Raw genomic sequence first — 16,413 nt, 5'->3', positions numbered from 1 at the left:
CTGTTATTTCAAAAAGTGTTTGAAACAATGGATGCATGTCAAAGATGTGGAGTAGCTATTTCCAGATACCTTGGATACTCTGCTGTGCAAACATAGCCCCACAGACCAGTGGCAGAAAAGATTACTCCAGCTACCAGAACCTTGGCAGAGACATAACTTCAGGAAACGTTCAGTGACATCAGGAGTGGCTGGCCCAATAATATAAAGGACTTGAGGTAGTGACACAAGACTGCTTTGCTGTGGGTGGACAGTTAGGTGAGTCAATGGACTAGCATTCCACATGAAGTGAGGAGAAGTCGTAAACGTCCTCAGTGAAGGACAGCAAGCATAGCTGACTCTTGGAAGCACTCGGGGGTGCACCCTTCCCAGGCCCCCACCAAACTTTTGATTGCTAAATGGGGTGTCCCCACAGGCCCCTCCAGCACTCCTCCTCCTACAGGCATGCTCACCACTGACATCAGGGATTAATTAAATGCCTTGAATGGGCCATACTGTCAACGTACTGGCCAGGCATGAACAAGGACATAGTCTCTGCCCACGAACATTGCAGAACTAACGGACACAAAACCTTTAATAACACCGCCTCTAGTCTTTGCATTACAGCCTTCAGAACTCATAAGTGACGTGCAGCTGGACTTCCTAGACTGGATGACAGGGTCACAGCTGGTGGGTAGTATAGTGACTGTCACTGCTGGTTACTCACAGAGGTTGAACCCAAGACCTACAAAGCTGAAACAGCTGTGAGCTATCTATGGAAAAGGAATGAAGGGTCCTGTGGCACCTTATAGACTAACAGAAAAGTTTTGAGCATGAGCTTTCGTGAGCACAGACTCACTTCATCAGATGCTGGACTTGGAAATCTGCAGGGCCAGGTATAAATAAGCCAGAGCAAGGGTGGGGATAACAAGGTTAGCTCAGTCAGCAAGGGTGAGGCTTACTACCAGCAGTTGATCTGGAGGTGTGAACACCAAGGGAGGGGAAGCTGCTTTTGTATTTAGCCAGCCATTCACAGTCTTTGTTTAAGCCAGAGCTGAGGGCGTCGAATTTGCAGATGAATTGTAGCTCAGAAATTTCTCTTTGGAGTCTGGTCCTGAAATTTCTTTGCTGTAGGATAGGTACTTTTAAGTCTGCTACTGTGTGGCCTGGGAGATTGAAGAGCTCTCCTACGGGTTTTTGTATATTGCCATTTCTGATATCTGATTTGTGTGCGTTTATTCTTTTACGTAGAGACTGTCCAGTTTGTCCGATGTATATAGCAGAGGGGCATTGCTGGCACATGATGGCATAAATTATATTGCTAGATGTGCAGCTGAATGAACCCATGATGGTGTGGCTGATCTGGTTAGGTCCTGTAATGGTGTTGCTGGTGTAGATATGTGGGCAGAGCTGGCAAAGAGGTTTGTTGCATGGATGGATCCCTGAGTTAGAGTGACTGTGGTGCGGTGTATAGTTGCCGGTTAGGATTTGCTTCAGGTTGGCAGGTTGTCTGTGGGCAAGGACTGGTCTGCCTCCTAAGGCCTGTGAAAGTGGGGGATCATTGAGCTCACGAAAGCTCATGCTCAAAACTTTTCCGTTAGTCTATAAGGTGCCACAGGACCCTTCATTGCTGTTACAGATCCAGACTAACACAGCTACCCCTCCGATACTATGGTAAAGGAGTAAATCCTGACGTGGGCAGCTGTAGAAGACTTATATCCATTATGCATGGTAGGTCACACAGAACCCTGATGGGCCCATGTGGCCTACAAGCCACTGCCTGCCCCCCCGCTTCGGGTGGAAACAGTGTGTGGAATAGAACAGCTGGTCAGTCTGGTCCTGGGAACGTTCGCTTTCCACCCGGCCACAGTGCTGAACGTGCATGGGGTCTGGGAGGGAAAATAAATAGCCAAGAGCTGGTCAGATGCCAGCCCGAGATGCTGGCATTCACTCCTCTGCGTGGCAGGCCCTGCCAGACCTTTGGGGACCATGTTGTCTCAAGCTTCTTGGGTGTCTGTGTGGCACCCGTGGAAGTGATTGTCGGTGACTCCAGAGTGGGGAGGTTGCCACGCACCAAAGCCAGGAGATGAGTACGGCGACTCACTGAAGTTACAACCCCCTGCAGAGCAGTGCCGCTCCCTGTCGATGCCTGCACGTCCCATTCAAACTGCCCCCCGCCCCCAGCCCCCTGAAACCAATGGACAAAGAACAGGCTTTGATGTCAAAGGCTGGTTTTAAACTGATTCGGGACCTGTTTTCTGAGCCAGCAGAGACAGGGCGCTGTGCTCAGGAGAGGCCCTCGCCCTCATGTTGGGGTTCAAAGACTCTGGCATGCAGCGCCCCATGCGACTGAGGGGCGAGCGCTGGTGAGCTCTTTGCCTTCACCTGGGAAGGTCTGGCTGCTGTCTGGTGACTGATGGCAAAGCACTGGTCCCAGCCCTCAGAGGGAGAGCAAAGTGCAGACACTGGCTGGCTGGGGTGTTGCTGTGTAAGGCAGTGAAACAAGCATCTCAGAGGCAGGCAGTGGCTGGGGAGTGGAGTCCCCCTTGGGCACACCTGCAGTGCGCAGTGGGGGACAGGGCACAAAGAGAGGTGCAGCTCCCCTGGCACTGTGAGCTCTGCATTACGTAAGGGGCACTCACCTCCACACATGCCTGGTTCATGAGTTCTTACATCGGTGGTTGCCAAGCATCTGGGGGTTTCACCTGCTCCCCTCTCACTCCAGACCTGAGGGCTAGGAGCAGGGCTGCAGCTCAGGGGACGGGGGATGAAAAGGGATGAAGGGCAGCTGGGAGTGGGGCTGGGGCTTGGAACAGAGCCAAGGCCAGGGGCTGAAGCTGAGGGTGAGAGCGGAACAGCATCCAGGCCTGTTGCTAGGTCCATACATGCTCCCAGTCCCACCTCCACCCTGAGCCTCGGCCCCAAGCCAAGAACGGAGACAAGGCCAGCAACCAAAGCTGGGGTCAGTGGTGAGGTCAGAGCTGGGTATGTGGCTGTGGGTGGGACTGGGGGAGAGCTGGGGTGTGGAGGTGCTAGGTGGTGCTCCTTTCCTGCCCGCCTTTGGTGGTAGACCCAGGTCCAGCTTGGGGAGCTCTGCCTTGAGTGGTACTAGGCCTCTGTGGTAGCTCTGAGCACAGGGGTGAATTTCACCCAGAGCACACACTTACTAGCATCAGTGGCCTGTAGCACCTTCCCGTGGGAGGCAGAAGCAGGTGGGATGGGGTGTGAGCTACCCTCTGAGTCCCTTCTCTGCACTGGAAAGGTGTGAACTCACTGGGGGCCCCTTTCCCAGAACTGGCCTGGAGGGGAAAGGAATTGCCCGACGTGCCATTTATATGGGCTACCTATGTTCAGGATCCAGTTATTAATGCATCAGGCCTTGTTCTTTCATCTCCATTGCAGTGTGGCAGTCGGGCTGTGATAAGTCTATCAAAATACGATTTCTACTTTGCTACACATTACAAACCTCAATCTGCTGCGTGTGACCCCTTGGAATGTAAGCCTTTTAAGAGAGACGTTTTCAGACCTGCTCCCAAATTGAGTCCGCAGCTTAATTTTCTTCACCCAGGCAATACGCTCTGAAAATTACTCTTATAACAGGAGAAAAGTCTTGGGGCTGATAACGCCAGTACTCAATATGGGCAGCACATTGCTTTTAAAGGTACCATTTTAATAGTCGCAGATTGGTTTGAAAGCTGCTTTTCTGTGGATGAGGTTTGACAGCTGCTGTGCTCGGTATGGTAACTCAGAAGGCAGTTTCTTACAAGGAGATGCCTCATGTTACATTGAAGCTACTTATATTTTCTTTGTGAGGTAGCATCTTCTAGCTTCAGCTTTAATTTTAAAATGCAGATAAATGCTTTAATGGCATGGTGTGTGTGTGTGTGTGTGTGTGAGAGAGAGAGAGAGAGAGAGAGAGATCCTCCCTCAAGCCCTCACCCCTTCCCCCCAACATTTTTTTATTTTAGAATCAGGAATATTTTAAAGCACATAGGCCCTGGTCCTGCCTGAGCCCTGTCTGGCAGGAGTCCTGTCTGGACTGTGATTAACCCCCGTTCAACTCCACCTATATTTAGGGTTCTGCTCTTGCAGTGCCTGTTGCAGAATCAGGCCCTCCATCGGTACTTTCAGTACAGCCCTTGCATCTGGGGTGGATATAATTCTCCCAGGGTCTGACAAGAAGAATGGTTCTGCTGAGCAGGATTCTCACCTTCTGAACTGATGTGGACAGACATCAGGACAGTGTCTTCCACCTGCCGTGGGGAGCTGGTTATTTCATAGCTGAGCATCTCTAAGACCAATTAAAATAAGTCAGAGACAGGTCTGTCAAGTGAATCCTGCACCTCCTTTGCCAAATTCCTGCCACATGTGTTCACCTTGGAGAAGGCTCAACCAAGTGACCTTTCAATGAGACCTGAAACAGCTCCTGACCCAGCGTCAGACACTTGTCCCATTGGTTCAATGGCAGAGTTTAGTTCTAAAGTCCAACTACAACTGTCGATCTTCCCTCAAAGTCGGAGAGTTTAGTTGGCTGTTGTCCATTGCTGGATTGGCAGCACGGAGTATCTTACACATACAGCATGGTGGCCTTTGCTGTAGTCCCATTTTTTTAGTAAACTGGTTTCAATATTTGAATGCATCAATGCCAATAAATTGACTATTGGCAGTCTTCTGTGCCTGAGCATATTTTTCAGACATGAAATTGTCCTCAGTGAGAAAGTAGCTAAGTTACTTGGCCAAATTGATTGTAAGCACGAGTGACCAGACTCACCTAGATGCATTGGTTCATCAGCCCTCATGGAGGGATGGCTGATCACACGATATCGTTGGTATCGTTCCACCCAGTTCTTCATTCTCCCACTGGCCAGGCTGTCAGTGGTCCTGGACACCCAATGGTACCAGAGACCATTGCCCAGAATCCCTGGGCAATCCCACAGCCTCACCTCCCATGTGGCTGGGATTACAGGCACACGCCAAAAGACTCAACAGTGACCAGAAGAATATCACACTGAAATGTTAATGTCTCAGCTGCTGCTTCGAATCAGTTTACAAAGAATGTTAAATGAACATTTTGGGCTGAAACCCAATTAATAAACCACTCTGGTACTTGTTTCACAGGCTCCGACAAGCTTATCGGGGCTGCTGTGAGAACAGGTGACAGAAACGGCTGCGGAATCCATGCAGACGGAAAGCTCATCACATCTCGATATAGTTAGATCTGCCGGGGAGGACCCTGAAATCTCGTCTTTGTTAAGCCCCTCCCCCCACAATGACAGCAGCACAAGCTGAGGGCAGGTGTGTGAGTGGCAGAGCGCCTTGGAGCACCATTGGCTCTGTGGTCCCAAGTTTGCGCCATTGTGCACAGTGGAACTGGCTGTTCTGTAGTGTGCTCAGCAGGAGGGGACATGGTGTGGGTTTTTAACTGGCACGTTAGATTTGCCCTTCTTTGCCTTCTGAGCCCCCCTGTTGTTGCATGAAACGAATCTCTTATTTCCCCATATGGTAGAGAGCGGTCGGCCTGGCCTACTCTGAGGGCAGGACGGTGGTTGTTATGTTGAAGCGTATGGCTGCAGTTTGTGCTCAGTACGTCAGCAGCTGGCAGGCAGCTGGAGACCAAGGTTTGGTGCCTGGAGTCTTCAGAGCTTTCAGATTGTCTAAGGACATTTAGGTCTTGTGGGAGTTTGACATCTAGTCAGACAACAAAACAAGACAGAGCTGCAGTGGTAAGGGGTGTGCTGCCTCCTCCCTCGCCATTCTGCCTCCTGCCTGCTTTGGAGTGGCCGATTCTAGGCAGGAAACCAGCCCTGAGCCTCCATGCTTAGTCAGTCGTTGATTTCTCTGCTAATGCTGCTGGGGAAAGCCAGCGGCATTTCCTACTGCAGTGTCCCCTTCCAGTCTGGGGTCGCTAGGCATCACAGTACCGCATTCTCCAGAGCACGCTAGGCGCTGTGCCGACGTACGTGCTGCAGTTCAGCCGAGCACTTACACATGCAAGGAGTCTCACTGGCTTCCAGCGGCCTGCTCAGGTGCTTAAAGAAAAGCAGGTGCTTAGAGGCTTTGGTGAATTGGGCCACAGTGAGTCATGGACCAAGATCCCCTAAAGCTCACAGCAGAGAAGGCAAGAAACATGGAAAGGGCACACACAATGTGGTTAAACTGCGATAATAAAAATCAGCAATTCCAGCTGGTCCTGGTGTTAGCCAGGATTGACCTCTTCCCTTCTTGCAGGGTCTGATCAGAGGTGGATCAGGAGGAGAAAGGAGTGTGGATATGGACTTGGGAAGACATTCCAGGGGACGGGGTGACTTAGAAGAACAGGCAAAGGCAGGTGAGAGAAGCAGGCATGGCAGAGCCAAGGGACCACCAAACAATGTGATACCAAACCTGTTGTGGGGAAAGGGAGAGTCAGAGGGAGTCTTCTCACCTGTTTTTAGATAGGGAAAATGAGGCACCAAGCCAGACTGTCCATGGCAGAGCCAAGGAAAGGACACAGGTTTCCTGACTTGCTGACCTATTCTGGGCCAATCTCTCTCCTTCCTCCTCCTGAAATGTGCCGAATGGCTGTATCAGTTATGCGACTGCGGATCTCACATGAAGCCAGCTCTCTGTTGTCTGAACTCCCTTCTGCTGCAGACCATGGGGATCCCTGCAACCTGGTGATATTCATTAGGAATTTGATCCTAGCCATTTAGTTGGATATTAGTAAAAACCATTTCACCAGGAGGGTGGTGAAGCATTGGAATGTGTTACCTAGAGCAGTGGTGGAATTTCCATTTCTAGAGGGTTTTAAGTCCCAGCTTGACAAGGTCCTGGGTGGGATGACTTAGTTGGGATTGATCCTGCTGTAGTCAGGGGGCTGGACTAGATGACCTCCTGAGGTCCCTTCCAGCCCTTGGAGTTTATGATTCTATGATAGCGTGAAGATTTTTTCGGCCGCCAGGAGGGCTTTTTAATGAAAGCTGAGATGCTCAGACTAACGGAACTCCAGGAGCTGGGGCTTGAAAACAGCCGCTAGTGCCAGGAGACTCACAAGAAGGTTGCAAGAGGTGACAATGCTGCTCGTGCCCTACTTCAGCCCCAGTTAGGTGTCTGGGGCACTGCCCAGGGCTGCAAGGTCAGCGGTACCCATGCCCACAATTGCACACCTGTTGACACGTCTGAGCTAGAACCAAGGGTCCGGTGCAGCCACATACAGTCTATGCTGAAGCTTGAACTGCCACAGCTCCACTGCTACTGGTTCCTGCTCTAGCCAGGTTAACTCTACTCTGGGTTTGCCCATCTGTGCTGCAATCACACCCCTCCAGCTCTACCCCCACGAGCACTGCAGACAAACTTATCCCCTTGCCCACCACCTCAGTTCCTCCCAGCTGTAATACAGGCATCACACTGGCACTCCTGAACGTTGGCTTTAATACGACAATTACAGTACATGCACGTTGCTTCTCTCCTCTCTGTCCTCTGAGCAGCCGCGTCCGTTCTAAGCCAGTCGTCCATCCTGGCTGTGGTTCAAGGCAGGAGGGTGCAGTTTTGGGATGAATTTTATGGTTCATAAAGAACCGTGAAATCCCTCCATGTGAGTGCTGACGTGTTCCAGTGCTGTTCTTGTCATCTTCATCCATGAATGCGGCACCGTTAAATGAGGGAGGACGAGGGGGAGAAAGGAATTTTGCAATAGTTTCTGTAAAGAAAGTGAATCACTGCAGCATTTTAAATACTTCCCCCGCCTTCGATGAGATGAATAATATCCCACAGTCAAGCATTTAACATTCAAGCTGCGTAGCTGGGCTTAGAAGGGTTTCGGCTGTGGGAAGAAAGCGGAAGACAGCATGTTCTGACAGCTGGGAAGAACACAGACAGTATTAATGGTGGCAGTCAGAGACAGCGAGAGAATGGCAATGCACAGGGGCTCTTTCCCTGGTGACCAGACCACTTCTTCTGTATTCATGGGAGCACTCCAATATCTCCATCTTTCCACATGGACTAGGAACCTGCTCAGGCTCATTTTCGTCATACGGTGGCTAAGGACAGCTGTCGGGGCCCCAAATGGGTTGTGTGTGTTCGTGACGAATTGGGCGGCTGAGACAGCTCTTCAACATCACCACAAAGCAGCTTCCGTCGGGCCTGGAATAAGGACGTTACATACACTACAGCTTTGTCAGTCCTGTCTGCTGGCTGTCCCCTTGCCCCAGCTCCTTTCCCACCGCTGGGCAGGGCTCAGTCCGTGGCAAGGTGATGAGTCACTTGCATTATTTTGCCAAGACAGCTTCTGAGAGAAATGTGCAGGTTCCGAAAAAAGAACTTTCTGGCTCCCTGCAACCCAGACATGGCCTGTGTCGCTCTCAGCAGAGGATGACGCCGGGAGCCGGAAAGGGGCAGGGTGCCAACTTGTGCGTTCACAGGGGGGAGCTGTCGGGACCAACTGTTGCTTCTGTTGCTGAAAATGAGGCGCTATCCCTGCAGCAAGCCATGAGCAATGGAGGAAGTGAGAGCCCACGGTACCCAGAGGGAAGCTGGCAATAGCGATGGGAGGAAAAGGCGACGTTTCTCCTCCTCCTGCAGGTAATCCTGGTAGAGGCTGGTGAATCCTCACTGTCTGCTTCAGCCTAGACCAGGGGCAGCCAAGCTTTTTAATGCATCCCCCAGCTGGCCCCTGAAGCAGGGGGTGGCTCGAAGCAGCTGGCTGTTCCCAGTAGCAGTCTGCTCTGTGGGGCAGAAAGAGCTTAGGGTGCTGTCCCCTTGCCCATCAAAATCTCTCGGCTCCTATTGGCAAGAAACTGGCCAATGAGAGCTGAGAAATTGTGCTGGCTGTGGGTGCAGTGCAACACAGTTCCTCAGCTCCCAGTTTCCAACCCGGAGGAGCTGAGAGCGTTTCTGGGGGCAGGGGCAGAGATCCCCATGAAAGAGCTGGTGGGCTGGGGCTGCTGGCGGGCCGGGAAGCCTGCTCGAGAGTGCTGCTGGCCAGGAGCCACTTAGAGAAGCAGCTCCCATCTAGAGCCTGGCTGGCACTGCATCCCAACTGCCTCCCAGAGCCTGCACCCCCTCTTGCACCTCTCCCTGGTCTCTCCTCTCCTGCACCCCCTGAGCCTGCACCCCAGTCCCCAGGTCAAACCCCTCCTTCACCCACATGCCCTCTCACACCCCGCTGCCTCTCCTGTACCACAGCCCCTGACCCTGAACTCCCGTTGGCACCCAGCAGCCATCCCAGACCCTGGGCACTCGCCTGAGGAGAGTGCAGCCCCTGACCACTTGCCACAGCCTTGGTGTGTCCCCTGTCAAACACTATTGCCCACCTCCAATCTAGAGCGTGACCTAGTGACACTGAGCTTCCATTGGAAAATGTTGCTTTGTGCTGCAGAGTCGCATCCTGAGGCCTGGAGGGACCATTGTCGCGGCTGAACCACTGTAAAACAAAACCAGAGACGGCCCAAAGCAAGTTGTATGGAATATAATTTAGCAGAGCATCCACTCAGCATTTAAAAATAGCCAATGGTAGTGAATCCTCCACAACCTTTAGTGAATTGTTCCACTGGTTAATTATTTGCACTGTTGAAAATCTAGGCCTTATCCCCAGACTGGGTTTGTCTAGCTTCAACTTCCAGGCATTGGATACAGTTATATGTTCTGCTTGACTGAAGAACCCATTATTAAATATTCGTTACCCGTGTAAGTACTTCCAGACTGTGATCAAGTTACCCCTTAACCTTCTCTGTGTTAAGCTGAGTAGTTTGAGTTCCTCGGGTCTGTTCATTAAACATTCTTGTGGCTCTTCCATGAACTCTCTCCAATTTATCAACATCCTTCTGGAATCGTGGGCACCAGAGCTAGACACATTATTCCAGCAGCAGTCGCACCAGTGCCAAGTACAGCGTAAAATAAACCTTGTACTAGGGTCATCAGCTAACTGCAGGTAACTCAAGTGATTAACTCCAAACAATTCAATTAAAAATGATCATGATTAATCACCATTTCAAGAGCAATTTCAAAGACGGTTGATTACATTTACAGGCAATAATGCTGCCTGCCTCTTTATTTAAAATGTTACCTCAAAGTTAGACAGGCGTTCGCATGGCACTTTTGCATCTGAACTCCGGGGGGAGAACTGTTTGTCTCCTGTGCCTGCATTCTGCCATACATTTTGTGTTATGGCAGTCTCAGGACCAATCAGAACAAGTTGTTTGATTTAAGAGCGCTTTCTTGCAGATCTGGCAAAACGCAAAGAAGGTGACAATGTGATTGGTCTAAAGATTGCTACCGCACCTGACCAAGGTTTAAAAATCTGAAGTCTTCCAAAATCTGAGCAGGAAAAGGTGTGGATATGCGGCTAGAAGCTTTAAAAGAACAACATCCTGAGCCAGAAGCTGCAAACCTGAAACAGCAAAAAAGAAAATCAACCATCTGCTGGTGACATCTGACTCAGATGGTGAAAATGAACATGCACCAGTCCATATGGCTTTGGATCGTTACCAGGTAGAACCCGTCATCAGCATGGAAACATGCCTGCTGGAATGGTGACTGAGGCATACAGAGGCATACGAAATTAACATACCTGACACTTGAACATGTCACAGTGCTGGTTACAAAAGTGCCATGTGAATGCCTGTTTCACTTTCAGGTGACGTTATAAATAAGTGGGCAGCATTATCTCCCACATATGTAAATACATTTCTTTGACTGATTGGCTGAAGAAGAAATAGGACTAAGTGGACTTGTGGCTCTGAAGTTTGAATTGTTTTATTTTTAAACGCAGGCATGTAAAGAAATCTCTGTATTTGTATGTTGCACTTTTACAATAAAGTGGTTGCTCTGCATAGAACACTAGAACTGGAACACGACCTAAAGCGGCCAATCCAGTCCCCTGCCCCTGCGGCAGAACCAAGCTCCATTGAGGTTATCCCTGATGGATGTTTGTCTAACTGGCTCTTAAATAATTCCAGGGGTGGAGATTCCATACACTGCCTAAACAATTTATTCCAGTGTTTAACATCTCTGACAGGAGGTTATTCCTAATGTCCACCCGAAACCTCTGCTGCTGCAATTTAAGGCCATTGCTTCTTGTCTTATCATCGAAGGTTAAGAAGAATAATTTTCTTCCTTGTAACACCCATTTATGTATTTGAAAGCTGATATTATGTCCCCTCTCAGTCTTCTCTTTTCCAAACTAAACAAGCCCAGTTCTTTCAACCACCCCTCACAGGTCATGTTTTCTAGATCTTTAATAATTTTTGTTGCTCTTCTCGGCCCGTCTCCAATTTCATCACATTTTTCTTGAAATAGAGTTTTTTTGAAATAGATATAGTACTCCTGTTGAGCCTAATCGATGCAGAGTAGTGCATCTCACTAGGAGCTCACGTTCAGTTGCCTATCCACCAAGATCTCCAAGTCTTTCCAGTCCGGGAATTACGGCTTGCGTTCTTTGGTATACACTCACAGTCAGATTAAAATGCCTATAATTTACTTGTTCCCAGTTAACCAGGAGTTCCAGGTTGCTCTGAATCAGTAGCCTGCCATCTTCATTGTTTATCTCTTCTCCAATTTTTGTGCCATAACTATCAGTGAAGATTTTGCTTCCTTGCAGGGCATTGATAGAAAAGTTACACACTGCTCGGCCAAGAACCAGCCACTGTAGGACACTACTGGAAACGTACCTGCTGAATGACAATCCCTGTTTCCTATTACATCAGACACCTGTCAGTCAGCCAGTTTTTAATCCACTCAGTATGTGCCATGTTAACTTCATAGTCTGGTGTTTTAATCAAAATATCGTGTGCTACCAAGTCAAACATCTTAGACTCTCCTCTATAATGATAAATTGAGACTTTCCAGTGGAAGTATGTTTTGTTCGGTGGCCCTGAAAGCTGTCAGTTTTCGTTTCTGCACCCCTCAGCAGGCTTTGAGTTTGACACACCTGCTCTGGAGATTTGTGAGCATTGTGGTGGAGCTCTGGTCACAAGCTCTGCTCATTAACAATCCAAAGCACGGTGGACTGACACGTTTACTTGCATCAGTTGAGTCAGATTCCACCAGAGGGTTGATTTTCTTTTTCTGTGGTTTGGGTTCTGTAATTTCCACATTGGCACATTGCTCTTTTAAAACTCCTGAAAGCATGCTCCATACCTCATCCCTTTCAGATATTGGGCGGTGCTTCAGAGGCTTATACCTTACATTGAGTGCTGTAGCGATCTTTAGAAATATCACAGTGATATTTTTATGTCCTGTCAACTCTCCAATGAAAGTATACTTAAAACAAACATTCGTTGGTGCCAGGATACTGATATTACATGAAATATATGCAAGATGCAGTTAAAACACTCCAGCAGACATACAGTTCTCCACAAAAGAATTCAGTCACAAATTTAATTAATGCATTTTTTTAATGATCAAGATCAGCATGGAAGCATGTCCTCTGGAATGATGCTGAAGTATAAAGGGACACAGAGATGTTTAGCCTATCTGGCACATAAATACGTTGCAATGCCAGCTACAAAAGTACTACATGAACGTCTGTTCTCATATTCAGGTGACATTGTAAACAAGCAGCTGGCAGAATTGTCTCCTGCAAATGGTCACCTGATTTATTCATGTTGGCAACTGGCTGAACAAGAAGTGGGACTGAATGGAGTTGTAGGCTCTGAAGTTTTAGCTTTGTTTTTGAATGCAGCTATGCAAAAAACCAAACACCTGCCTTTGTAAATTGCATGTTCATGCCAAAGAGATTGTACCACAGTGCTTGTACGAGATGAATTGAAAAATACTATTTCTTGTATAATTTTACAGTGGAAATATTTGTAATAAAATAACAAAAGTGGGTATGGTGCACTTTGTGTTCTGTGTTGTAACGTAAATTAATATATTTGAAAATGAGGAAGAATATCCAAAACATTTAATAATTTTCTCCTGTTTAGCAATTTGATTAATTGAAGATAAGTTGTTTAATCATGATTAATGTTTTGAGTTAATTGTGTGAGTAAACTGAGATAAATTGACAGTCCCAGTGGAATCTCTGTAATGGGGAGATGTGGTAGATAGGGGACTTGGGAATTTAAAAATCATACATTGAAAATTGCCAGACAGGTATGGACTTTGGGGCAATAAGTGTTAAGTGGCTTTCCTGAGGAGTGCCCAGGGAGAGGTTAATACACATTCACCGGTTTAATTTATGCAAAAGCCGAGTGGTTGAGGCATTGGGGCATTGTCTGCTGATTTCCTGGCTACAGTTGGTTAAGATCAAACGCTTGAACTCTAAAAATAGACAGATAATCTGATTAAGTCTATTCTAGTTCTGGGTCTAAGGCAGATTAATTTGTAAGACAATGTTAGGTTTCAAAGGAGTAAAATCTGCCAGAGCCCAAGGCTGGAATTCGAGCAATTTTCCCATCAGCTCATAGGAATAAGGGGACTTTGAAGTAGGAGGGGTCCTTTTGAAAAGGAGCCCTGTCGGGACAAGACGCATGGCGGCGAGGCGCGTCAATTTCAAAGTGCCGCAGCCGCCCGCATGCTAATGAAGCGCTGAATATGCATTTCAGTGCTTCATTAGTAAACTTCGAAACGGCTATTTGCATGGCCGTTTTGAAGTTTGGGGCTCGTGTACACACGGCCTGTGTGTGTGGTGGTGTGGTGGTGGGGAATTAGGACCAAAGGCTCCCTGATGGAGACCTAAGGGACCTGCTACACCCATCCCAGGAAGGGAGTGGATGAGAGGTCCTCCAAGCAGGCTAGAGTGGCTGCAGAGGAAGCAGCCAATCAGGGCCTGCCACAAGTGACCAATCAGGGCCCAGCAGGCTCCTACAAAAAGAGCTGCATGGGGCAGGGCTGCCTGCTACAGGGTAGTGGGGAAGTAAGAGGTGCTCTTGGCTGGCTGCAGGGCTTGCAATGGCCGAGGCAGGTTGTTGCTGGCAGGGACCAGGGACCAGGGACCAGGGACCAGGGACCAGGGAATAGCTGCTGGCTGGCAGCCAGGACTCAGTTAAGATGGGCAGTGGGGAAGTAGCTTGGGAAAAGGCAGTCAGTTAAAGGGATAGGGTATGTGCCTGCTCTTTAGAGGGTCCTTGTACTGGGGCCAGGAGTAGTGGGGTGCCTGGGTCCCCTGCAACAGCCACTGGGGAAATGGTTGTGCCCTGAGAGAAAGGCATTTAGACAGGCCCAGGGAAGGAGCCGTTACCCCCACCCCCACCCCCAGAAGGTGCTGGACTGAAGCTGACCCAGCTGGACAGCCAGGGTCAGAGAACTAATGGGCAGGAGAAGGGCCTCTGGGGAGGAAGTCATGGGGATAATGCTCCACCCAGGCACAGGAACTGTCCCATGCCAGGTGGCCAGCTGGGGCACTGAGATAAGCCTTGGTGGTCAGACTGAGGCCTGGAGCCTAGGGGGGCTGCAATAATGTTGACAATGAAGCGGCACCATGGTGGGCCCTGTTGGACTGTTATGGGGCTGTGCTTGGGTGGGAGGCACATTGCTGAGGCTTGGAGATAGACCCAGCTGGGCAGAGTGTTCCAGAAGGGGCTTGTTTTGTTTCTTTACGTATGGACAATGGGTGACTTGGGGAAGACCTGTTGGCAAGTTGCAGCAGCCGGCAGGTGCACCACGAGTTGAGAAGCCTACAGGCACGCGCACGCTCACCTGGGAAGGGGTCATGAAAGGTGGGTGCCTGCCACTTCATTACACTCGCTTCTGCAGAGCAGCCTGCGTATCACGGGAAGCTGGGCTCACTTGAATGAGGTGTGCTCATCCAGCTGAAATGCCAGGTTGTACATGGGTGAGCGGAGAATGCAGGCAGGGCTGTCCCTTGCAAGGCTGGTGTCCTACCCCATCCTTGAGGGAGGAGGCTGCTGCATGGAGGGGGCTGGCCCATGCATGGGGGTGCCGTGGGGAGCAGGAGCTCTGCAGGACAAGGAGGCTCGCTCACCTCCAGCCTCTGAGGAGCGGGCAGGAGGCACGTCTGGTGGTGAGCAGTGTGAACCTGGAGGACCCAGGAGGAGCAGGCACAGGTTCCCCTGGAGCAGTGTCCTACCTCTGGCTCCCATGCACAGCAGCAGCTTTGAAGTGCACCCTGTGGCACAGCAAGGTGAGCCTGCAGACCGCTGCCCACCTGGCCATGCCGACCACCTTTCAAAAGGTATCATTTCTTGTTCGGTTCATTTTAAGGCAGTGCTCAGGCTAAGGGGAGGGTGTATAGCAACAGGGCAGCCAGCGCCTTTCCCTGGAGTAAGTTAGCTGGGCGTCTGCTAAGCTTCACTGTGGAAACCTCAGCTTTCTGGGCCAGCGAAAACTGCAAAAGCCACACCAGGCCCACTTGTTGTAATTTCCACTGCAGAAAGCTGCAAGTGAGCCCCTCCAGAACTCAGCCTAAGGAGAGCTGAAAGGAGTTTGGCCCGAAAGGGCATAATGGATCAACTATCAGTCGAGATAAATGCCTCTTGGGAAGCATGGACACTCGAAATCTTATTACCCAGCTAGATGGAGGATTTCTCGGTCGACTTTGGAACTCACAACATGTTGGGAGCTGAGACTCTCTTGAGGTGGAAAGCTGCACTAAGCACATGTAATCTTCCCGACCAGCTATTAAACACACAAAAGCAGAAAGATGCTGAAATGCCTCACACCCGTCTAGAGCTGCGCCTGGGAATACTTCCTCCCACTCCACTCCTGACTTTTGTTTTTTTTTTTTAACCAGACTTACCCCTTTTCTGACAAGGAAGTGTTATTGCTGTGAGTTGGCTCTAACTTGACAGTCAGATGTCCTGTCTCATCCTGCCTGATTGTTGCTCTGCCATAAGGTGAGCTGTTGGGCAATACAGGTACTCGTGTGGTATCAGCAGGTACTAGTCTCAGCTGATCTCCACAAACTGTGAAGGTATTTGAAGCCGTAACCTCCGGACGTGTGCATTGCAAAGCTGGTGTCAGACAGCTGTCGTACATATTCCACACTTCTCTTGCCCTGTGGTTATTCTCAGGCAGACAATCAGGATTATTTCACACCTCACAGAGAGTGGTAGTCATACGCCCCACTTTAGGTTAGATACTCCTGTGTACGTGACCCACCCCTCGGTTACCAGAGCACACCAAGCTGTGCTGGTATCCTGACAACGGATGGAGAATTACATATTATGGAAGAGCATCTTCTGACAAATCGTTACTTACACCGTACATCACACAGGCATGCACTCATTGTGGGGTTCAGATTAAACCCCCAGGTACTGATACACCCAGACAGGACCCAGCCAAACGCACTAGGGAGAATAAAAGGAGGTGAGATTATGGCTTGTGTAAATCTGTCAGGCCTGATTTTCAGCTCCCTTGTTCATATTGGCTGCGTAATGAGGAGGATGGGCCAGGGAGTTGGCTGCTAGTTATGTTTTAGAAAACCTGATTTCTGTGCCCTGGTCTGCTGCACGCTTCCTACATGACCTTGCTCAAGTCCTTCAGCCTCTCTGGGTCCAA

Source organism: Carettochelys insculpta, chromosome 6, assembly GCF_033958435.1.
Source record: "Carettochelys insculpta isolate YL-2023 chromosome 6, ASM3395843v1, whole genome shotgun sequence".
Lineage (NCBI taxonomy): Eukaryota > Metazoa > Chordata > Testudines > Carettochelyidae > Carettochelys > Carettochelys insculpta.
Note: the sequence above shows the minus strand (reverse complement) of the source record.